Here is a 25,992-nt window from a genome sequence, read left to right as displayed (position 1 = left end):
CTGTAAACCAGAAATCTACAATTGATACACAAACAAGGAATCTCTGGAGAAGAAATACATCTCATAGTAAATAAGTGCATAATCCACCATGAAGGGGGTCATTTGACATCATTCTTGGAATGCTGAAGTCTTCTTAGATCTGATACTGATTTCTTCTCCATCAAAGTATTTATGATAATTATAATTAAATAATGCCACTGTACAATTAAATTAAAAAAAAAAGATCCAGCGTTGCTTTGGCTGTTCATAGGCTGGCAGCTTGAGCTCTGATTGGACCCCTAGCCTAGGAACCTCCATATGCCATGGGTGCAGCCATAAAAAGACAAAGAAAAAAAAAAGAAAACCAAATTCTAAAAGATATATGCATCTCAGTGCTCCTTACAGCACTATTTATAATAGCCAAGACATTGAAGCAAACTAAATGTCCATCAACAGATGAATGGATAAAAAAGATGTGGCCCATATATACACACAATAGAATATTACTGGAATATTACTCAGCCATAAAAAGAATGGCATTTGCAGCAATACGGATGGACCTAGAGATCAAGTAAGTGAAGTAAGCTAGACAAAGACAAATATCATATGATATCACTTATAAGTGGAATCTTAAAATGATATGAGTGAAATTATTCCTAAAATAGAAACAGTTTTCCAGTGATGACACAGGTTAAGGACCTGGTATTGTCACTGCAGCATCTTGGGCCACTGCTATGGCTTCACTTTGATCCCTGGCCCAGGAACTTTCACTTGCCTCAGGTGTGGCCAAATAAAATAAAATAAAATAGAAGCAGACTCACATATATAGAAAAAAACTTATGTTTACCAAAGGGGAAGGTAGGGAGAGGGATAAATTAGAAATTTGGGATTAACATACACATACTTCTATAGATAAAATAGATAGCCATTAAGGACCTGCTGCTGTATAGCACAGAGAACTCCACTCAGTGTACTGCAGTAACCTAAAATGGAAAACAATCTAAAAAATATATACATGTATGTCTATATATAGAACTGAATCACTTTTCTGGACACCTGAAACTAATACAGAATTGTAAGTCAACTCTGTTTTAATAAACAAATCCTCCATTTCTTTGGAGACATGCCTCAGTCTACCTGTATACAAAGCGAGAGCCTGAGCAAGGCTCACAGCTACAGCGTGAGGTGGATTTATACAAATATACTGCTGATGCTTCTTGGTAAACAATCTTTCATGTTGTTGATGAGAGATCTTTAGCCAGCTTTCTTGGGTACCACTGTCATAGTTGACATGAAAGTCCAGTTTGGAAGGAGAAAAGCCGCCACACATGCTGGCTCTCTGAGACCAGATTAAGCTTAAACACCCAAGAGGATCTGACATAATTATTCTGTGTGTAATCTCATTTTCTCAGCCATAGCCGGGCAGCTCCAAACTTTGTCTTTGAGGGTCTTAACCATTTGAAATGAGCCCTTGAAGCCCCCAGGAGGAAGGGATGGAAGGAAGGTGCAGAGGGGTGAAGGAATGAGGATGGGAGACGGCCAGTACCCCCACAAAGTCATGATCTTCCGACCGCCACAGAAAACCAGGTGGCAGGTGGAAGAGTGCCTTTCTTCCCTCCTGTTGGATAATGCAGCACAATTTATTGTGCCTGAGCTTTGAAATGTGTCACTGAGCAGTCAGTGTTGGGTGGCTGGGCTCAGTGCTGCCTGGTTACAAAGCAGAGTTCTCATCCTTAAGGCAGCTGGGGGCTCAAGGTGAAAGGTGCGGTCACCTGGCTCCCAGGAACAGCAAAGGAAATGACTCTGATAGAACTTAGGCTTCACCGTCACTTGCTTGATAATCACTTAAAAAATCATCAGCATGGTCAGTATCCTTAGTCCTGGCTGGATTTTTATTTAGGATGCTGGGAAATGGGCTGAGTAGAGACATCAACTCTGCCTCCCAGGAGACAACAATATTGACCAAGACAGAAAAAGCAAATAGTATCAGATAACCTACTAAAATAAAGTGGGGAAAGTCATTATGCTTTTACTTTATTGATCCAGTTCCTGGCTACATGGAAGAAAAAAACAACAAAGTACATTGTTGAGGCTGGAGATTTCTTAGGCTACAACAACATGTTGTTTAAAAAGGATGCATTTAGCTGCAATTAAAAACAAAACAGGAGTTCCTGTCGTGGCTCAGTGGTTAATGAATTTGACTAGGAACCATGAGGTTGTGGGTTTGATCCCTGGCCTTGCTCAGTGGGTTAAAGATCCTGCATTGTTGTGGCTCTGGCATAGGATGGTGGATACAGCTCATATTAGACCCCTAGCCTGGGAACCTCCATACGACACAGGTGTGGCCCTAGAAAAGGCAAAAAGACAAAACAAACAAAACAAGACATGGTATTGAACCATCCAAGGATATGCTTTGTGGTCAGCCAACAAAGCTGGGCTGGGGTAGTGGGAAAACCAGCAGTACATTTGCATTTAATTGGTGGACGTGCTTTCTGAATAGATAATCATTTCAAGTACACATTTTTATTGCAGCATCTTTTAAACAGGTCTTGATAGTGGAGGCCAGGCACAACTTGTTCATTCCTCTGTACCAAACTCATTATATATTCATAAATAAATGAATGGTACCCAGTAAGAGAATTTTTAAAAATTTTATGTGTTTATTTATTTATTTAGTATGTATTTATGTGTATATTTATTTATTTATTTATTTATTCATTTTTGGCAGCACCTGAAGCATGAGAAGTTCCTGGGCCAGGGATTGAACTACAGCAATGATGCCCCCAGCCATTGCAGTGACAATGCCAGGTCCTTAACCTACTTTGCTTGCCACCAGGGAACTCACAGGAAGAGAATATTTATTTATTTACTTTTTAATGTATTGCTTTTTATTTTTTCCATTATAGCTAGTTTACAGTGTTCTGTTAATTTTCTATTGTACAGCATGGTGACCCAGTTACACATACATGCATATATTCTTTTTTCTCACATTATCATGCTCCTCATAAATGACCAGACATAGTTCCAGGGAGAGAATATTTAAATGTTAAGATATTAACTTTGATTGTTGCATTAATTTTTAAATTATTGCTACAGAATTGGAAAACATGAAGAAGGCAAGGATTAATAATTTCCTAGTACATACACATATATACACATATATGTGGACAAGTATACATGCACATACATTCACACACAGTACATATTGCAGCAAAAGCATCTTTATTTGACAGCCTTCAAGTTGCACACTCCCCATTTGCAAAGGGAGGGCTGTTTTTGCCAGTAAAAAAAACTTTAATAAAGTCATGGTTTCCTTAGTGGTTTTTAAGATCATGTCTGCAAAAATTTTTTCACAAGTCAGGAGTCACTTAATCCTCCTTTTGTTAAAAAAATTAAAACTTTTTTGGCCATGCCCATGGTATATGGAATTTTCTGGACCAGAAACTGAACCCACACCACAGCATTAACCAGAGCCATAGTAGTGACAACACTAAATCCTTAATCTGCTGAGCCACCAGGGAACTCCTAACCCTCCTTTTTTCACAAGAACCTTCCCAGTCCATCAAATAACCAATAAGCGTTTATTAAATTCTTTTTTATAATTATTTTATTTTATTTGTCCTTTGTCTTTTTAGGGTCACACCTGCAGCATATGGAGGTTCCCAGGTTAGGGGTCCAATCGGAGCTACAGTTGCTGGCCTACACCAGAGCCACAGCAGCTGGGGATCCAAGCCACATCTGCAACCTACACCATAGCTCATGGCAACACCAGATCTTTAACCCACTGAGCAAGGCTAGGGATCAAATCCACACCTCATGGTTCCTAGTTGGATTTGTTTCCACTGCACCACGATGGGAACTCCAGCATTTATTAAATTCTGTGTCCCCTGCTTTGCTATACACCGAGCTGCGTGCCATATGAAGAGTTAATGATACTTACTGTTCCTACTACAAAGAAACAGGATTAAGGAGGGGAGAGAGTGGTCTTTTGGGGAGCTTGTACGTTTGGGTCTTTGGATCTTTCCTATCATAAAACAGTCCAAGACCATGTGGGTATTACAGACAAAACTGCCCTAGGAGCATAGATGTAGTGATGTCTCAGAGATGTAAATGGATGGAACAGCCCTTGGACCTTTGGAGAAGAGGGGGACATGGAGGCAGGGCCCCAAAAAATGTATGCAAATGAGAGTGATCATTTCTATGATTTTAATCAACCACAGCTCTAGATTTTAGCCCATGAGAGGCCCAGAACATTCAAGGTCAACTAATTGGACTCTGCCCAATAATTTTAGCCTCACCTGCAGAAAACAGCCATTTTCAACTGTGCTTTGGTGTCATGCCCTCATCAAACCTAGAAGCAGTCTTCCAGAAAACATTATTTAAAAAAAAAAAAAGGAGTTCCCATCGTGGCACAGAGGTTAATGAATCCGACTAAGAACCATGAAGTTGCGGGTTAGGTCCCTGGCCTTGCTCAGTGGGTTAAGGATCCGGCATTGCCGTGAGCTGTGGTGTAGGTCTCAGACGTGGCTTGGATCCCGCGTTGCTGTGGCTCTGGTGTAGGCCAGTGGCTACAGCTCCGATTCAACCCCTAGCCTGGGAACCTGCATATGCCGCAGGAGCGGCCCAAGAAATGGCAAAAAGACCCAAAAAAAAATTAATTAATTAATTAAAAATTAAAAAAAAATACTTTACTAGTTTTTTCAACAAATGGTGCAGGAAAAACTGGACATCCACAGGCAAAAAACAAACAAACAAACAAAAAGTATCTAGACACATGTTACAACTTTCATAAAAAATTAACTCAAAGTAGATCACAGACCTAAACATAAAATGCAAAGCTCTACAAGACATAGACAGGAATGTAGGAGAAAACCAAATGATCTTGGGTATGGCAATGACTTACTAGATACAACCCCAATGCTATGATCCATGACAAAAATAAATGGTAATCTGGACTTAATTAAAATTAGAAACTTCTGCTCTATCAAAGATACTGCCAAGAGAAAGAGCAGACAAGCCACGGAGTGGCCATACCTGATAAAGGACATTTTCCGAAATATACAAAGAACTCTTTTTTTTTTCTTTCCAAGGCTGAACACTTGGCATATGGATGGGGTCCAATCAGAGGAGCTGTAGTTGCTGGCCTATGCCACAGCCACAGCAACTCGGGATCTGAGCTGCATCTGATCCCACACAGCTCACGGCTACAACAGATCCTTAACCCACTGAAAAAGACCAGGGATGGAACTGCATCCTCAGGGATGCTAGTCACATTTGTTTCCACTGAGCCATGATGGAAATGCCTACAAAGAACTTTTAAAACTCAACAGGAAGAAAACCAACACCCTAATTAATAAATAGGTAAATACCTAGAAGTAGAATTACTGGATCATAGGGTAGTTTTATTTTTACTTTTTTGAAGACCCTCCATTCTATTTTCCATGATGGCTGCACCAGTTTACATACCTGCCAACAGTGCACAAGGATTCTCTCTTTCCCCACATCTTTGCCAACACTCCTTACCTCCGGTTGGTTTTTTTTTATTATTATTATAATCATTCTTACAAAGGTGAGGTCACATCTCATAGTTTTGATTTACATTTCAGTGATGCTGAGCCTGTTTAAGTACCTGTTGGCCACCTGTATGTCTTTTTTGGAAAAATGTCTATTCAGGCCCTCTGCCTATTTTTCAATCATTTTGTTTGTTTTTATGCTGAGTTGTATGAGTTCTTTACCTATTTATGTTCACTTGGGATATTGAGCTATAGTTTTCTTTTTTTGTGCTGTTTCGTCTGGCTTTACTATCAAGGTAATGCTGGCCTCATAAAATGAGTCTGGCAAGTGTTCCATTCTCTTCCATTTTTTGGAAGAGTTTGAGAAAGATCAGCATTAATTCTTAAAATGTTTGGTAGAGTTCACTATTGAAGCCGCCTGGTTCTCGGTTTTCCTTTTTGGGAGGTTTTTGATCACTGATTCTATTTATTCTTTATTGTTCTCTTCATGTTTTCTATTTCATCTTTTTTTTTTTTGTCTTTATTTTAGGGCTGCACCTGCGGCATGTGGAGGTTCCCAGGCTAGGGGTCAAATCGAAGCTGCAGCTTCTGACGTACACCACAGGCACAGCAATGGCAGATCTGAGCCTCATCTGCAACCTACACCACAGCTCATGGCAATGCCAGATCCTTAACCCACTGAGCGAGGCCAAAGATTGAACCCACATCCTCATGGATACTAGTCAGATTTGTTACCGATGAGCCACAAAGGGAACTCTATTTCTTAATAATTCAGTCTTGTTAGGTTATATCTTTGTAGAAATTTATCCATTTCTTCTAAGATACCCAGTTTGCTGGCAAATAATTTTTCACGTTAGTCCCATGATTTATTTTATTCTGGAGATACCATTTTCAATACTTCCTTTTTAATTTATGATTTTACTCAAATCTTCTCTCTTTTTATTAGTGGTTTAGCTAAAGATCTGTCAATTTTGTTTACCTTTGCAAAAATAATTCTTAGTTTTGTTGATTTTGAAATTTTTTCAAATCTTTGTTTCATTTATTTCAGCCCTAATCTTTATTATTTACTTCCTTCTGCTAATTTGGGGCTTGGTTCATTCTTTTCCTATTGCCTTGAGGTACAAAGTTAAGTGGCTTATTTCATTTCTTTCCTCTTTTTTAATATAGACATTTATTGCTCTAAATTCCCTCAGTACTGCTTGGGCAGCATACTATCTGTTTCAGTATATGTCATTGTTTCACTTTTGTTTGTTTCAAGATATTTTCTGTACTTCTTACTTAGCAGCTCAAATTTCTCTAATTTCTCAGGTTTAGTGGGGCACCTTCTCTGAGACCCTTACCTACATCACTGCCAAGTCTAAGCCTCCACTGCACAGAAACATACAAACAAGCCACAGACCATCAACAGCCAAGAACTATCAACCAAAGGCCTGGGTGTTGCTGTGGGGGGCACAGTGGCTCTGGTCAGGAAGCAGCATACCAGGGGCTGGTCTGAGACACATCTCTGCCAGGTAGGGCAGCATCTCTGGGAAGGAGGCCAGTGGTCAATGGACCATGAGGCCTGGAGAAAGAAGGGGGGGATTCTGGTGCACCCCTGAGTTTTTCTGCTATACCATTCATCACCTCAGACCGGAGTTTGGCCCCCTGTGGACTCCAGTGAGCCTGGCTTGCTCCAATGGCCCCAGAACTCCAACTGTTACACATGAGATTCTCAGTTCTCTTCAGCATAAACTTCATGAATACAAGTATCAGGGTTCCTCCACCAGACCTGACAGAGAGATGGACATCGGCTTCTATCTGGCCTCTGTACACAGGTCCTGGTACATCCAGATGATACAGGTGGGGAGTTCCCATTGTGGCTCAGCAGGTTATGAACCCAACTATATCCATGAGGATGTGGGTTCCATCCCTGGCCTTGCTCAGCAGGTTAAGGATCCAGTGTTGCCATGAGCTTGTGGTGTACTTTGAAGATTGGCTCAAATCCTGTGTTGCTGTGGCTGTGGTGTAGGCTGGGAGCTGCAGCTCCAATTGGACCCCTATCCTTGGAACTTCTACATGCCACAGGTGCAGCCTAAAAAGCAAAAAAAAAAAAAAAAAGATACAGGTGGACCCACCACAGCCCACCTGCCATCATTTCTTTCCTTGAGGAGAAAGGAATGTGTGTTCTGCCCACTTCAGACTGGCAGGTTCCACGCTGAGTGTAATGTGATGTACAGAAAGCTGTGCCAGCAGCTCTGGAGCATGACCCCAGGAGAAGCTGTGACCGGTGCTATCAGAGAATCTGTGATCCTGGGAGATGCTTACAGAGGACACAATGGGCTGAAGAAAGGGCTATTCCTGCTCTAGAGAGAAGCCCTGCCTGAGGTGAAGGGCAGAGGGGAAGGGGGGAAAGGGGGAGGGGAGGGGAGGGGGGAGAAGGAGGGAAAGATGAAGGGTCCCGCCCTCAGGGAGTCCACAATAGGATGAACCATGCCTAAATCATAAAGAGGATCAATGGGTAACTTCTCTATCAAAGGAAATACTGATTGGAGCCAAATAGAAACCTAAGTCTTGGTGTAATCTGCACAAAATTGGTGAACACATCACTTCACTAAATAAATGGCTCAGAATGGTAGCATCACTGTTCTCACCCACAGGGCAGGGCTGCACAGCAGAGACCACAGTGATGGGCCCAAGCCCACAGTCAGCAGGAGGCTCCTCTGGGCTCAGACCAGCTCTGCACCCACCCTCAGGCCTGTAGCCCCCACCCCTCATTTTTCTGCTCAGCAATCTAGCTTCAGGGGGTGTGGCCTGGGTGGAGTAGGGATGGGGGTCAGAGGTAGTGCTTTGCTATTTTTCGGGATGAATAAAGCCACTCCTTCTACACATCAATCCCACAGGGAGAGAGAGGCACAGGTTTCAGTAAATATTCTTTGCTACTCACCCCACCCCCACTTTTCTTTTCTAACTTTTCTTTGTCTTGCAACTTTCCATTCTCTTTCCCCAAAGCTCTAATAAGGTTTTAGAGAAACAGGCAGGTCAGAGACTCAGGAAACTCACAGCGCCCTTAGCACAGCTCATTCCCCAGCAACCATCTGCTGCTCTGCCCTCCCCCCCAAGTATTTATAGCTTCTTGTTTTTGGCCCCTTACCAAGCCTTGCTTTTGGGGTCCCAGAATCCAGTTTTCCCTCCCCTCTCAAAGATGTATCAGGACAGAGTTAACTTCTCATCATGGTACCATTTCCTTCCATTTCAGATGTTAAGACAAAGTTACTCTTGCAAAGATTTGACTGAGGTCTGATCAATTATTTGCCTCACATTCACCCACCAAAGAACAAAAATTACTTTCTGACTTTTCTCATCCTCTCAGATGGACTTAATAATCATCATTCAGTAGAATATTGTATATTAAGTCACTGGTATTCAGTCCCCCCTTTAAAAAAAAAAAAAAGCTGGCTTTTATTCACAGTTTGGGACATAATATTATTGACCTAGAAAATCACAGGACTAAGAACAAGAGATGTGAACATGTATAACAAGTGTAATCAAATCTATTCATCCTGGCTGAACTGGAAAGCTCTCCACTCTAAATAGGAAATCATCTCCCCACAATGAAGACTGACCCAGAGACCAGGAGTCTGTGGTCCTTTGTCGCACACTCTCTGGAGCATCAATTTCTTCATTCACATGTAGGACCAGCTGGTGGGCTCCAAATCTTTGATGAGGAGAGGCTTCTGGTTTAGCTCTTTATTCTGCTAGAATCCTAAAGCTCCAAACGGCTCTCACCATCCACAGGTTCTGGGTCGTTGGGTCCCAGGGAAGTGGTACTATGTACTTTGCTAAGTACCCTTCCCTGACACCACCCCACCGGCCTCCCAATCCTAAGGCACACCTGACCAAGAGCTCCTGACCACCTGGGGACACATTAGCAAACATCCCAAGTCTGGATGGGACTCACCATAAACTCACAGACCACTTTTCTGTGTTTGGGTTTAAAGTAACAGGTCTCCCCAGGAAGACAAACCAGAACTCTAGACTTGCACATCAAGGTGCTGGAGGTGCCCACAAACAGGAGGGGTTTTAAGGTGACCTAGAGTGTCCCATTGTTACAGCTGCAGGGTGGAATCACAGGGGAGGTGTGTGCAGAGAGGGGCATTGCCAGGGAAAGAGTCCTTGGAGTTGGCTGTGTTGCAAGATGCCCCCCTCCCTACCACCATCCACCTGTGAAGGGTACAGGTGTGCAGGAGAGAGCCCCTCAGGTGTTGGACACAGACACACCATGTGGACAAGACAGTGCAGAATTGGGGGAGCCAGGAGGGGTGAGGGTGATGACCCCAGAGTCCTCATGCATGCTAAGGGGGTGCAAGCACAGATTTCCATTATTCCTGAAAGTTCTCTGTGCTCAATCTCAGGCAACTCCTACCTGGAGCTCCAGGTAAGCACAGCCCCGTTTCTGTCACTTTGGATTAGCTTTGACTCTTCTAGAGTTTCATAGAAATGAAATGAAATACATGTAGTACCTACTGGCTTTTTTCTAAGGCATTTATTTAACAGTTCATCTGCATTATATATTATACCTCAATAGCCCATACCTTTTGTTACCAAATAGCATTAGGTGGTATGAATATGCTGCAATTTTTTTATCTAAGATAAAAGGTTTTTTTTTTAATTTTGTTTTATTCTTTTTTTTTTTTTGGCAAAACTTGGGGCAGATAATTTCTTTGGCAAACTCTCTGCTTGGTCAATTATCAAAAAGGGAACAAGGACCTGACAGTGGATTGAGCTGCTTCTAGATAACCCAGCTCGGTTGCTTAGCAACAAACAGACTAACTGTATTAGTTTAGTGGATTCTGAAGAAAAAGTTCATCATCTTCTCTCCCCAGTTAGATAGAAGATGGTGTTATTCCCAGGAAAGTGGGGGAGAAAGTCAAAACTATGCGAATGGAAGGAAAACACATCTAGTAAATAAACCCATCATGACAGCTCCTATACTCACACAAGTGCTCCACTGAAGACCAGGGAACCCTCACTTACATTAAATGTCATGGTGTAAGGCACTGGTGTGCAAAATCCTTTAAAAGGCACAAACAAATGATGCCAGAAATAATCATAATGGATGACCCCTCCAAAAGAAAAACACATTAGCCTTGGTTAGCATGGCTACTTCAATGGATTGATCCAAGGTGAATGAGAAATCTTGTCCCATAGGTAACTGTCTTCCAATCAGAAGGAAAAATCTCATTAGAAGGTATTTTTCTACACCCCATAGTATGTACCTGCCTTGCACAGCAATGGTGCTGACATGCATTCACTTTATTCCTTAATTTCAAAAAGAATGGCATTCATTTTGCAGGTGAGGTTGCTTAACAGGGTTTTGTTTTTCATTTTTTTTCACTTTATCTGGAGTTTTGCCAGCCTGACACCACTATTTCCTTCTCATTATATGTGCCCTACCCCCCACCCCCTGCCCATGATACAATCTAGCAGAAATAACTCTGCTTGGAACGATGGATTTAATGAGCAGAATATCCCCCAACCATTTAATGCAGAGTGTTTAATAATCGATCAGAGATCAGTTTCACTTAGTCTTATAGGATTGAGAGGGAGACAAAAATGCTTCATCATTTTTGAACAATCCCTGAAGTGGTTCCTCACTAGCCTCCTGAAAACAGATTTCTTGGTTTAAATCATGCCCCAAAGGAATGGATATGAAACTCTGGTCATGAAGGTTTTTGTCAGCACCTGGGCATCTGGTAAATGACAGCTTTGCAGTTTTGTTTATTTTAGGGGTAAACTTGATTTTATATGAACCAATTAGGTTCATATTCCCCCTTTCCTTGGATGACAAGGATGAGTTCTGGAAACATGCTTAACTGCAGCCTTCAAAGGAAAGGAGCTAGAGAAAACGTATCTTCCAGAACGGCTAGCTTTTTATTTTCAGCCTAATTAAAAATGATCTCAGGTTTTGAATTGCTCGAGACACCCACTTGTGTTTTGAGTTGTACGTTTTGGCAGAGCAAGGGGAGGCAGGTAAACAGAAAGGCGGACTCTGCCAAAGAGCTTGCAAAACACCTCCTGAGGCCCCATGCAATTAATGAAAAGCTCACCACCACACAGCCTGAGCCTTTGTCTCTGTGCTGTTGGCCACCAAGTGCCCGCTATTGGTCACCAAGTGCCCACAAGGTTTTACTCTCTGTTGTGGCTTTTTGTTGCTCTACTTTCTGCTCTGGGGAGATTTATCAGGTTGAAGGACAAGACTGGATGGAAAAGTCTGTCCACAACTGTCCTGTTCATAGCCCTTTACTGAAATGGATTCTCCTTGGGGTGGAAAGACTGAAATTCCAAAGGAACATGTCATATCTCTATACTTTAAAACAAGAGTCAGATTTCAGATTGGCTCATGTTTAACTTAGTGTTTTAGAGGGATAAATGAAGATGAAGGGAAAATATCAGAGCAGGGGGCTCTAAAATTCAGATTTGGAGTCAGCAGTAGTACTAGGATTTCTATTGTGTTCCATCTCATCTGTCTTCAACTTTCCTTCTTCCCTCCTTCCATCTTTCTTTCTTTATTTCCTTCATTCTTCCTCTCTTCCTTTTTTCTTTCTCTCTTCTTTTCCTTCCCCATGGCAAATGTGTTCACAGGCCAGGGATCAAATCTGAGCTGCAGCTGCAGTCTATGATACATCTGCAGTACTGCCAGGTCCTTAACCCACTGTGCCAGGCTGGGGATTGAACCCACATGCTCACACTGCCAGGTCCTTACTCACTGCACCACAGCAGAAACTCCCTGTCTTCATCTTTCTGAACCTTGTTTTCTTTTTTCTCCTCTGCTGTGAGTTTCTGTTGAGAGGATAAGAAACCAGTGATATGAAAAAGTAAGACACGCTCTCTGTGCAGCACTAATGAAGTGGAAATACGAAAACTGCTGCCATGTGGACTTTCTGAGATGTAAGCCCATTATAACAGAGCAAAGTTGTGCCTTTATAGTTGTTTTTAGATTTCTTTTTATTGAGCTAATACATATTTGTAATTTTATACAGAATTTCATGTGTACAACATTGTTTCTACTCCTATCCACCCTATAGCTGGCTCACTACCAAACGTTTAGCTTCCATCCATCAGCATAGGGTTGATCCCCTTTACCCATTTTTCCCACCCCCCACCAGTTCCCACCACACCCAACCCCACAACTCATTAGCTGTGGGACCATGGAAAATTCACTTCATCCGCCCTATCATCGTGGGCCTTGTGTCCAATGAATTAAGGTCCCCTCTGACTTTTGTATGTGTATTAATCAAGGTCCCCCAGAGAGACAGGAGCAGTAGGGCACCTATGTCTATGTCTACAGCTACGGCTATGCTTTTATCTCTATCTATCTATCTATCTATCTATCTATCTATCTAGTTTATAATTTTTTTTTATTTTTGGGGGGTGATCTTTTTATTTTAGGGCCACACCCACAGCATATGGAGGTTCCCAGGCTAGGGGTCCAATCAAAGCTGTAGCTGCCGGCCTGCACCACAGCCACAGCAACACCAGATCTGAGCCCCATCTGCAACCTACACCACAGCTCATGGCAATGCCAGATCCCCAGCCTAATGAGCAAGTCCAGGGATCAAATCCACATCCTCATGGATGCTAGTCAGATTCGTTTCCGCTGAGCCAAGACCAGAACCCCTCATTTATAATTTATACATGGTTTTATATATCTACATACTCCTCATCTAGATAGCTATAAATATAGGTATAGATACTGATAGACACAGAAATAGATACAGTCGAGGAGATTTGTAGAAATGGCTATAGCTGAGGAGACTGTCAGGAACCAGCTCAGGCAGTCAGTGAGATTTCTTACATCTGCAGAGCCCTGAAGCCAGAGGTGCAGTTCCATCCAAGTCCAAATGCCTGAGAACCAGGAGCACCCCTGTCTCAGGGCAGGAGAAGATGGGTATTGCAATTCCAGTGAGAGAAGCAGCCCCCCTGCCACCCTGTGTTCTCAGTGGATTAGCGGCTCCCCCACATAGGAGAGGGTGATATTCTTTACAAAGTCCACCGACTCAAATGCTGATCTCTTCTGGAAACACCCTCCCCAACACACTTAGAAATCAGGCTTTACCAGCTCTCTGGGTGTCCTCACAGCCAGTCAAGGTGAACATGTAACATCAGCCATCAGAACTTCCTGTTAAGATGGCCTTGGGCTGCAGATTTCGGCCTCCTGGGGCCAGAAGAGGAAAGGCAGCCCCATCCCTTGGATTTTCATCACCAACCATCCTCAGCCCATGCAGGTCAGAGTCAAGAGGGTGAGAAAAAGGGCAGACATGTTCCAGTGGCCAGTAAGCAGTGCCCTGGGTACCCAAGTCCCCAGCCCTCCCTCTCTCCCCCCTAAACCTCATCTCCCTTCTGTCTTGGTCTGTGCACGTGGGTAGGAAAAATAATTTTCCAGCATAGTCAGGTAAAGAGAAAGAAGAGTTTTTGAGATAAGAGGTGCTGCTGGTGCAGCTGTACTACCTTCCTGATAATCAGGAAGCACTGACATTGAGCACGTGGTCCTATCTGTTTTTATAGCCCAGGGAGAGGGGTGATCTCAGGATACACCTGTTGACCTCATAATTGGTTGGAAAAGAGGGGTCTTGCAATATACCTGCTGGTTGGTTAGGGGTGTATAAGGCCCTTCTAGGGGTGGGGTGAGGAGTGGGCCACATACCTTCTCCAGGAGGATGCAGGAAGGAGTTGGCCAGGTTGCTCCAGGTGGGGGAGGGGACATCACAGTGAGATGGTGGGGCATTAAGGGTCTGGTGATTCTCATTCTGGCCAGAGGCTTTGAGTTCTTTCTCCTTGAAGAGAGCTTGAAGTCCCACACCCTCCCTCTTCTTCCATTCGTGAAGCTGTGAGGCACCCTCCAGGAAAGCTGAGGGCAAGGGTCTACAGTGTGTCATAGGGTGCCAGTGTGCGTGTGTTTCATGTATCAGTGTGATCCACGATCCAAAAATTTACCCAACATATTGGGACACACACACTCTTTCAGGAACAAGTCCCCACAAAGTAATTAGTCTGCAGTTAGAAAGAATTCCTCTTTCTCGGTGTCTGATAGGAAAGCAACATTTGTTTCATCAACTACGTGTTTGTGCATCAGATCCTGGGAGAGGAATGCCACAGCAAGCATTTCCTCTTTCCTATAAAGACTTTGTTCTAAGTGCAAGTGTTCTGCTTCTGATAGTACAAAAAAAAAAAAAAAAAGACAGCAGCAAATTACTTCACCAGTGAACAGTGAAAATGGCCTAATACAGAGGCAGAGGTCCCTTATTTCAAATATGAATCAATGAAGATTAAACAGGGAGGTCATGCTTCAAGTACAGCAATCTTCAAAACTAAGGACCTCATTTTCACTTTTCCAAAAGCTTTGATCTAGTGCTGCAGCCTCATTGGCCGGAACTAACAGTGTTTGCAGAAGTTATTAGCTGAAATTAAGGGCAGTATCTGATCCACCAGGGAGGTATAGGTAGAGGGCTCCCGTCCAGGGAAGATTGATCTATTTTGCACACCTAGGTGTAATTTATAAATCAGCCCTCTTGGTTCTGCCAACGGGAAGTCTCCCCCCAAAAAAGACATGCACTTGGTATTCCCTGAAATGCCTTTATGGGGGAGGGGGAAACAGCATAGACTTTGAATAGAAATGAGACAATTTTCCTGCAGCTCTACTGCTTAGGGAAGGAAGCACAGCCTTCCTTAAAAGTGAGAATATATCCTGGCTGGGCTTGGGTCTTGGTGGATAACCAGGGCACAGAACTATAACACATTTGTAGGAATTCTTACATAGGATCAGCCAGGACGTCTGACTTTGAAACAAAGGGTTAATAGAGGGCCTGGTTACTCACCTGCATGAAAGCACCTTGTATGGGAACTATGAGCTTATCAACTGAAGGCACTCTTACTAACTAAGACATGTATTTTTATGCTTGAATAGAAAGAATTTGGAGTTCCCACTGTGGCATAACAGGATTGGCGATATCCCTGTGGCTCCAGGACACTAGTTCCATCCCTGACCTGATACAGTGAGTTAAAGGACCTGGCATTGCTACAGCTGTGGGGTAGGTCACAAATGTGGCTAGGATCTGATCCCCTGGCCTAGGAACTCCATCATTCAGTTTTAAACTTTGTCTGTCTGGACACAACCCAAGAGGACAACAGGCCCTCCATCAATCAAAAATCTCTCCTCCATCACTCATCTGAGGCTATATTCTGACCCTTCTTGGTGTCTTCACTTATTCCTGTTATTTCCAGGATCCTAGCTCCTTTGATCTCCAGCTGTGTGACCACAAGAAACCGCTCAGCCTCTCTGAGCTGCTGTTTTCTCATCTTTAAAATGGCAAGACAATCTCTCCTTCAGATGCAGGACACATCCCGACCACCAGTTTGCAGTGTGCACTTGGCAGTGTGGGTTTCAAACTCCCCTTTGACCCTCCTCCTCCACCCATCCCTCCCCGGTCCCTGCCAGAGCTCACTGCTGAACAACGGCTCTGACTCCCAATGCACTTGTCTTACTTCCCTTTCCAGCAACCGGGGGCCCTCTTCAAAAACACAGGAGAAGGATAGGCTTGTGAATTATGGGCTTCAGACGACTGTGGCCGCCAATTCAAGACTCTCCAGGGACATTTCTGAACAGGAACCAGGTGGGTGATGAAGTCTACGGTCCACTAGGTGACAGTATTTCACATTCAATGATAACGTCCTCCTTCACCGCACAAAGGATGGGGTCGGGGCACTTGGGTTTAGAGAGAATTTTCTCATCTTTGTCCCTGTGCAATTTTATCCATGGGACAGAGAGGACTGGATAAAAGTCTTTGCCGTCTGAGTTAATCTTTTCTCATCTTATTTTGTCCTTAGCAATTTTTAAGGGCTTAAATAATGAGGGTGAATGTAACCAGGATGGAGAATTTTTTTTTTTTCTTTTGAGGGCTGCACCTGTGGCATATGGAAGTTCCCTGGCTAGGGGTCAAATGCGAGCTACATCATAGCCACAGCAACAGTGGATCCTTAACCCACTGAGTGAGGCCAGGGATGGAACCCACATCCTAAGGGTCACTATGACAGGTTCTTAACCACAACAGGAACTCCAAGAATGGAAAATTTTAAAAAATAAATTTAATCTGAGATGAAACTACCGCATTTCTATTCCCCCACAGAAAGATGGTTTTTACTGTACAGCACATGATGGAAGATGGTATAATTAAAGAATGTATATATATATATGTGTGTGACTGGGTCATTATGCTGTACAGCAGAAATTGGCACAACCCTGTAAATCTACTTAAATAAAAAATAAAGTAAAATAAATTATAAGAAATAGTTTATAAGATAAACTAAGAAAATAAATTATAAGGAATTATAATGTAAGAATTATAAGAAAATAATTATATAAATTATAATAAATTATAAGAATTATAAATTATAAATTATAATTTATAAATTATAAGAAAAAAGAAAGAATAGTTTCACAATTTGTAACTTTCAGTATGCTGAACATATAAAAATGGTTTAGTCATGGCTTTTGTCTTTTAGTATGTATACATTGTTTTGTGCCTCCATTTTATGTCATTTAAGTATTTGATTTCCATTGCTACGGTATTTCATTGTTTTTCTCAATGTGCCCACTTAAAAATGAAAGTATAAAAGTATATAATCTTAGGTAGGTGAAATATTTTCTAATTATGAAACTGAAAGAATAAACCATAAGGGAAAATACCACTACAAAAATATAGTAAGAACATACAAATATGTATAGACAATACTAATATATTTTAATGTATATCAAATATTTTGTACATAAAATTAGGAGGCAAATAATTAATGAGTAAAAGGTAACTTTAAAATATGTGAGAATCAAAAGTTTAATATTCGTTTTTTTTTCTTTTTAGGGCTGCACCCACACCATATGGAAGTTCCCAGGCTAGGGTTTAACTGGAGCTACAGCCGCTGGCCTACACCACAGCCACAGCAATGACACAGAATATTCCAGCCACATCTGTGACCTACACCACAGCTCACAGCAACACCAGATCCTTAAACCACTGAGCGAGGCCAGGGATCAATCCTGCATCCTCATGGATACTAGTCAGGTACTTAAGCTGGTGAGCCACAGCAAGAACTCTATAGGCCTATTATTCTTAGTTTTAAAAAGAGAACTCTCAGAAATCAAGACATAAATAAGTCATAGAAAATGAGTAAAAGACGTGAACAGTATTTCATCATGGAAGAACAGTGACTAAAGAAGTATATGGGGGTAACTGTAACTCCAGCAATCATAGAAATATACATTAATCCTGTGAGACAAGGAATTTTGGCTAATTTAAATGGTGGAATAGTTTACTTTTTTCAACTGTCAATTTAATACCAGTGAAGATGCAGAAAACAGGAACGTTCATATATGTTGCTACTGGCAAATGACATTAATTTCTTTTAATTCATAATTCCTCATCTAATAATTTATCCTAAGGAATTATTTGCAAAGATTTAGTTGCAATGGCATTTATTTTAGTGTTCTTTAGAATAGTTAAGAAATAGAAACATCTTGGGGAGTTCCCTGGCAGCCTAACAGTTAAGGATTCAGGGTTGTCATTTGGGGGTTCGATCACAGCCTGGGAATTTCTGAATGCCATGGGTGATGCCAAAAAAAAAAAAAGAAGAAAAGAAAAAAAGAAATAGAAACAAAATAGATAGCCAACAAGGAATTAACTGATTTATGATTTACAGAAGAGAAAACTAGACAGCTATTCGATAGGACATTATAGTCTTAGTGAATGCTTTTCTGTTGAAATCCATTTAAATAAATTAAGTAAAAGGGGTGAAATATTGAAAGGTTAAAACAAACAAAACTCATGAACACCTAAGGAGAAGAACTCAGCACTGTCACATGGGAGCTAGAAAAGGAAGTCAGGTATCAAGGCGCTCACCTTCTCACCCACAGACACCTGTGGTCTCCTGCCTCTGCCTCTCTACAGGGCACTGTTACACTGCTTCTGTTTGTAAATCAGCTCGCTTGGCTTACTCATAACATCTGCTCCTCCTAACTTCCATTTGCAGGGAGCATCTTCTCTCTTCATTCCATCAGTCCCAGACAACTCAAGGACCATTCAGTACAAAGACCTCCCTTGTGGCCTAACAGACCAGTATTTCATGGCTCGAGTCTAAATCAGTCCCATCAGAGAAGAGAGAGAGGGAGTGTGTATGTGTGTGTGTGTGTGTGTGTGTGAGTGAGAGAGAAGATGTGGGGTGGGGGATGCTGGCCATGGAGTGATGGAAGAGGTGTTGTAAGGTGTGATCATCACCTTCCCCGTCCTCAATTTGGGGGGAAAGTTCAGGTCTCTACAAATGGACTTATATCTATTACACAGAAGAATATTTAGTGATGCAAAAAGACATTCAAACTCTACTAAATGTAAAAAAGATCTGGTTAAATATAGGATGGCCCTGATTGTTAAAAATAAATACACTAGAAAAAATTACAGAAAGAATCCCTAGTGGTAGAATGATGGAAGACTTTTGTTTTCTTTTTTAAGATCTCTGTTTTCTACATTTTCTGTAATAAAGTAATATAAAAGAAGTAGGAAGGAATAAATATACATTTTAATAAGGCAAATAAATATAGTATGGGCATACAGATTTTAAATGAAAATAAAAGAGCATAGGATCCTAAATGAACCTTTATGAAAGGATAATTATCAATATTAATGGGAGACTATTTATAACCCAGCACACAAAAATATTATGGTGGGTAACATTCTGAGTATCTCAAAAGCAGGAATCTTTTTGCCCTAAAATTCATTACGGTTCTACTTGGTGATCCTGCGTAGTGACCATTTAAGAATACGTTTAGGGAGTTCCCTGGCAGTCTAGCAGTTAAGGATCTAGCATTGTCACTCCTGTGACCTGCGTTCCATCCCTGGCCTAGGAACTTCTGCATGCTGCAGGTGTGGCAAAAAAATAATAAATAAGAATATGTTTATTTATTTATTTTTTGAGACTTTTAAACATTTATTTACAAAGTTGTGTACAACATGATGGAATAACATTTAGAATACCATATCTATTCATTCATATATAAACAGACCTTTATAATAGAATGACACTTTTCGCCTTTTGAAAAATTTTTATATTTAAAATCTCCCAACGTCTCTATACATTTTTTCTCACATAAAACTGCGGAGAGTGAACCTTCAAAAAAAAGTGAAAGTTCAGAGCTCTAAATCTACTGATTTTGTTTTTCTTAAAAAATAAAAACCCCAAAAGGAAAATCAATAATTTTTATACAAATATGTACAAAGAATTTCCCTCCCATCCTCATGGTACTGCAAGCAGGCGCCGTCGGGGAACATTTTTGGAAAATTCTGTTTTCGGTTTTACCTATAGGGAAAACTATTCCCCGTGGGCGCGCGGTATGAGTTTGCTCCGATACCTAGGTGTGCAGGACCAGGTGGAGGCAGCTGAAGGTCTGTGTTGAGGGGTCGCGGGGAGATTGTCAGGAGTGGAAATGGAGGAGAGGCAGAGTCCAGGATTGGGCAGGGGGCCCGGGACTCGGGCAGGGGGCCCAGGACTCGGGCAGGGGAGGCAGCCTGCAAATGCAGCCGACGCTCTAGGCAGCGCCAGGCCCTGCTTCCCGGCCACTGGCGCGTCCCTATTGAGCTGGCCACTTGGCTTGAGCTGCAGCAGTGGCAGCGGCAGTTGCCGCGGCTGCGGGCTCCAAAGAATTGTCCAGAGAGCGGCACACTCAGAATAGGCGCGATGGTGGCCGTCGTCCGTCTCTGAGAGAGCGGCTGGTGTGTGGCCATGAGCACTGAGGACAGCAAGGTCCCTTGCAGCCGCAGGAAGGACTGCGCCGCGCCGCCGCCCCCGCCACCCCCGCCACCCCCTGTGCCCCCAGTTATCCCGGCGCCTCTAGCGCCCGCTGTCTAGCCCCCAGGCGATGTTCTCGGTGCTGAACGCCCGCTGCACACTCGCCTCGGACTTAATGAGAGACGCTGTGGTGCCCACAGTGCCCGCGGCGGCCCCGGGGGCGCCTAAGCTGTTGAGCTACAGCTGCAGGCCTGGACCAAGCTGAGAGCCTAAGGCGGCGCTTTCCGGCCGAGCTCACCCAAGGGCAGCAGAGGCAGGAGCAGCAGTGCTGCGAGCGGCAGCGGCAGCGCGTATGGGTACTGGAGCGCGGAGCGGTTGCCGCAACAGCCGGGTGAGAGTATGCGCCGGCCGAAGCCGCTGGGTGCAGGCCATAGGGGCGGCCATAGGGCCCCACGGCGCCAGCCACCGCCATGAGGCTGTAGGTGCCGAAGCTCTGCATCGCCTTTGCTCGCGCAGGTGCTCCTGCTGGTGGCACTTGAAGCGTTTCCGGTGCCGCAGGTAGCTGCTGTTGTGGAACATGTCCTCAGCCTGCGGGTCCAGGGTCCAGTAGTTGTCCTTACCCTGGTTGCCGGGTTCGCAGGGAATCTTGACGAAGCAATCATTCAGCGAGAGGTTGTGGCGGATGCTGTTTTGCCAGGCAGGGAACTTCTCCTGTTAGTAGGGGAAGCGGTTGCTGATGAACTCACAGATGCCGCTCAGAGTCAGGTTCTTCTGCAGGCTTTCCTCGGCCTCGTCCAGGCACAGCTCGGGTGGCCCCAAGGGGCTATCGCAGCCTGCATCCCTTTCCTTCTCTTCCAGTCCGTCGTCGCCCTCACCCACCACATCGATGTCCGCATCCTTGGCCGTCAACACCGTCTGGCCGGACATGTCGCTGGCGCTGCCGCCACCGGAGAAGATCATCCCTCCTCGGGGGTGGTGGCAGTGGCGGGGAAGGAGCGGCGTAAGACGGGGGTCTTCAGGGCTGCCGCCCACCTCAGGAAAGGGCTTTGGGGCTCCCCGGAAAAAAATGGGGGATTGGGAGAGCGGAGGGGGGCGTAGGTGGTTCGGGCCCTCTTGCTTTGGCTCACACCTACCGGCTGGCATCGCGGGGCGCGGGCGCTGCCGTCCGACCCCCGCGGCCTTGCTCTGCAAGCTCCAGCTGTCCCTGGCGCTTCGGACTAGGGGCTTGCTGCCGCTCCCCGCCCCAGCGGCTTTTCCACGCCGCACCCCCTTACTTCGCCCGCCTTCCTCGGTCCTTTGGCCAGACGTGGGGAGTTGGAGCGGTGCAGGCGGGCGCAGGATGCCAGGCGCCAAGCAGTTAGGGAGGGCCTAAGCAGGGGCAACAGGGGGAGGGGAAGTGTCAGGGATGCCCAAGCCCCTGTAGTTGAAAGTCCCATTTTAAGAATATGTTTAATCTTGGGGGAAATATCGATACTGGTAATTTTTTAAAGACTTCCTGTTTTTAGAGAGCAGTTCTAGGTTCACAGCAAAATTGAGAGACATGTGCAAAGATTACATATATACCCACCACCCCACACATGCAGAGCCTCCCCACCATCAGCATCTCCACCATCAATATCCCAACCAGACAGTGCACGTGTTACAATTGGTGAACCTGCATTGACACATCCTCATCACCCCAAGTACATGGTTTTGCCTCAGGTCCAAGGGGCCACTGGGTGTTGTATCATACAAGGTAGTTTCACAGCCCTAAAAGTTTTCTGTGTTCCACCTGCTCATCCCTCCCACCGTCACCCCACCCTTTAACCAGCACTGGTTTCACTGCCTCCATAGCTGAGCATTTTCCAGAGCATCAGCTATTTGGAATCATACTTTGCATACATAGCCTTCTCAGGTTAGTTTCTTTCACTTAATTAATGTGCTTTTAAGTTCCCCTCATGTTGTTTATGGCTTGATAGCTCAGTTCTTTTCAGCTCAGAATACTACTTCTTGTCTGATGTACCACAATTTATGTGTCATCCATCTACTCAAGGACATCTTGGTTACTTCCAAGTTTTGGCCAAAATGAATAAAGCTGCTATAAACAGACCCAGGCAGGTTTTTGTGTGGATGTAAGTTTTCAAGTCATTTGGGTAAATACCAAGGAGCATGATCACTGAATCTTATGAGAAGAATATGTTGAGTTTCATAAGAGGCTGCAATGTCCAAAAGTGACCTTGTACCATTTTGCATTTCCGTTCTGGTATGTTTTCCAAACTTTTATATACCCAAGTTAGTGATCCCAAAAACACTGAGAAAATGTGTAATTTTTGAAGAGAAGGGGAATTTCTCTAGTACTTAGGACAAGACTTTTTCTCTTACAAACTATATTTCTGTTTAAAAACATGCTTTTCTCTCCAACAAGCCTCACTTGTCTGTTGGACCTCAAGCCTGTAACATCCCCTGAAGATCAGCTTTGTAAGAGCCTGCATATTTCTCCTAGCACAAATCTCATGGTTTGCTGGCAAGGGTGACCTTACTCTAAAAGAATATGTATCTCAGAGTGAATGTTTATAAGAGATGCCAAAACCTTGCCACTTCCACCCCATTCTTTGTAGGAAATAATTATCCATTAAGGATTAACTTCTTAGGGTTAAGGCAGTGCCCAGAAGCCTTAATTTAAGAGGCTCTTGGAGGGGAATGTGTTTAGCCATGAGCACTTGGGTAAACACTTGGCTAGAAGTGAATCCTTTTATCAGTATATGCTGTCCATGCTCTTCCGTGGCCCCGAGGGAAGGAGACTAGTGGCCTTTGAAAGAAGAGGATGGGAGATTTGAATGGTTGCCAGGCAGCCTCTAAGAAGAAAGAGGACCAGCAGGAAGGCACTTGATGCTTGGCCAGAAACCACATTGAGCAGGAGACTGGAGTGGAGTGTTGAAGCCAGCACAGCCAAGTGCTAATTTAACTTGGGGTTCTTCCCATGATGTACCACTCCTCTTTATAGGTACCCTCTGGAGTTTCTGGTTGTCTCACTTTATACAAATCCAGATCTGTGGGAGAAGGCAGTGGGGAAGGGGGTCACCTATGGGCTCATTGGCTGCCACTATGGTATCCCCTGGTATAGGGCACAAGGCCAGATGTTCCTGTCAAGAGTCATAAATCACCAGCTTTAACGTGTGGCTCTGCAGGCAGAGTCCACAGTTCTTTTCCCAGTGGGGTCTTTAGCACCCAGCTGAGCTCGTGTAATTAGGCTCCGAGGGGACAGGAACAGGCTTGTGAATGATTGTGTTAGCTGAGATGCTTCACTAAGACACACTGCTCCGATGTGGCTGCAACTGAGATTCTGCATTTTAACATTTTGAGGCCTGACATAAGCCACAGGAGTTCAAAAATATTCCTTATCACTTAACCTATATTTGCAATGAGGGCGCTGCCAAGCACTAGAGATAGTGGGGGTGTAAGATGCATGCCTTCGAGTGTCTTCCATAGGAGTGCTTGAGCAAATTCAGGATTCATTCCTTAGTGTGGGATGATTTATAATAAGTTCTCTGTAAGAGGGATACTGATTTCCATGGAGGGAGCGACAGAAGTGGTGGAGAGGGGTGGGAAGCGTGGGGGGTGTAGGAAGGCAGGGGCTTCCAGTGGACTGTATGCAATCACATGGGTCCTTATAAGAGGGAGGCAGGAGGCACAGGATGGAAGGATAGATTGGAGTGAATGATGTATTTTGAAGATGGAGGAAGGAGCAGCATCCAAGAAGTGCAGGCCACCTCCAGAAGCTGCAGAGTAAGGAAATCACCCATCCCCTAGAGCCTCCAGAAGGCTCTGCCTGCATTTTTACTTTAGTCCAGAAGACCCATTTATGACCTCTGGCCTCTGAAACCAGAAGACAATAACTTTATATTGTTTTAAACTACTAATCTGTGATAATTTTTTTTTTTTTGTCTTTTTGTCTTTTTGTCTTTTGTTGTTGTTGTTGTTGCTATTTCTTGGGCCGCTCCTGCGGCATATGGAGGTTCCCAGGCTAGGGGTTGAATCGGAGCTGTAGTCACCGGCCTACGCCAGAGCCACAGCAACGCAGGATCCGAGCCGCGTCTGCAACCTACACCACAGCTCAAGGCAACGCCGGATCGTTAACCCACTGAGCAAGGGCAGGGACCGAACCCGCAACCTCATGGTTCCTAGTCAGATTCGTTAACCACTGCGCTACGACGGGAACTCCCAATCTGTGATAATTTGTGACAGAAGTCACAAGAAACTAATACTACCAGGAATGGACAATTTCATTTTTTTTCCGTTCTCTTTTTAGGGCCCCACCTGCCACATATAGAGGTTCCCAGGGGTCAAATCAGAGCTGCAGCTGCCAGCCTACACCACAGCCACAGCAACTCGGCATCTTTAACCCACTGAGCAAGGCCAGGGATCAAACCTGTGTCCTTACAGTTACCAGTCTAGTTGGGCTTTTAACCCACTGAGCTAAAATGGGGACTCCTCATTTTGCAGTTTAATTTGGGCTGCATAGCAAAAGAGAAGGCTGGTCAAACACCCAGACTCTGGAGTCAGCTGGCTGGAACCCAAGCCCAAGTGAGTAGCTCTGTGAATTGGGTCTATTACTTAACTTCTTTGGGTCTCAATTTATAGTCTTTGGTAAAATGGAGCCATCACATAAAGCAGTTGTAAGGATGACATGAGTTAACACAAGTCACATTCTTGGAATAGCTTTAGTACACAGCCAACACTGGACACATTTTAGCTCATTCAGGTACTATGTTGTGGCACATTTCAGCACATCCTGGCCCTCCAATGGTGTTGCTAGCTCTCCGCTGCTGCTTTAGGAGGGCTGCTGCTACAACCATATGAATGAAAACCCAGGAAATGGTCTTTTCCAGCACTGCCCCCCCGACAACAGATGCTGCCTGGCTGTGAGGAGTCTGCAGCTCAGGGAGAGCTCCCCACACTTCTGGGCAGCTGCCGCACTGCCTTGGGAAGGATTGTCTTTCTACTTCCTCTTTCAGGGTCTCTGAAGAGATGATCAGAATGGTCCATGCCATCTGGTCTCAGGAGTTCTGTGGTTCTTGAAACCCCAGTTTCATGTCTGTTTATGAAGGTATAAAAGACTCCAAGCTAAATTTAAAACAGTTTTAAGATCAGCAGGACTCCGTTGGTCCTGGCTCTCACCGAGGGAAAGTGCCCTTCCTGGTGACAAACTTCTTCCCTGCCCTAAACTGAAGCATGTGCAGCATGGCTCCCCCCCATCCCACCCCCAGGAGCCCAAGCTTGGAAGATACTTATCTGGGCTTTGTTGAGTCACAAAGAACAACATTTGTGTCAAGCATGCAAGCACTCATCTTCACCAACAGACACATTTTAAAGATGCATTTGGAGCTCTAGCTGTAACAAGATTAACAATGCCCTGAACATGTAACAGGTCTTCAGCTACCAAGTCGGCACTTTTAAGGTCAATCACAATGTTTCTGGGGGAGGGGAAACTATTGCCTCATCCCAGGTCAGGAAGATGTTTGCCTATGGAGCCTTCTAAGAGTTTTATCATTGTAGCTCTTACGCTTAGATCCTTGATCCCTTCTGAACTGATTTCTACCTGTGGTGGGAGGCAGAGGCTCAAATGCATCCCTTTGCATATGGATGTCCTGTTATTCCAGAATCTTTCCCTGCTGAACTGTCTTGGCAATGCTTATTGAAAATCTACTGACCG

At 44.0% G+C, this 25,992-nt stretch overlaps 2 pseudogenes; one reads left to right on the top strand and one right to left on the bottom strand.

The window, feature by feature from the left end:
* LOC110259054 (inter-alpha-trypsin inhibitor heavy chain H5-like) overlaps window positions 1–19,968 on the top strand; it is a 92,496-nt pseudogene extending 72,528 nt beyond the window's left edge.
* A 174-nt stretch (window positions 19,969–20,142) lies between these two features.
* Window positions 20,143–25,992, bottom strand: part of LOC110259055 (forkhead box protein D3-like) — a 59,674-nt pseudogene continuing 53,824 nt past the window's right edge.

Source organism: Sus scrofa, chromosome 10 (assembly GCF_054392235.1).
Source record: "Sus scrofa isolate SSC_HxYL_T2T_F1_AM1 chromosome 10, Sscrofa_HxYL_maternal_Yorkshire_Landrace_v2.0, whole genome shotgun sequence".
Classification (NCBI taxonomy): Eukaryota; Metazoa; Chordata; class Mammalia; order Artiodactyla; family Suidae; genus Sus; species Sus scrofa.
The sequence above is the reverse complement of the archived record's forward strand: the minus strand, read 5'-3'. Positions and strand labels throughout refer to the sequence as shown.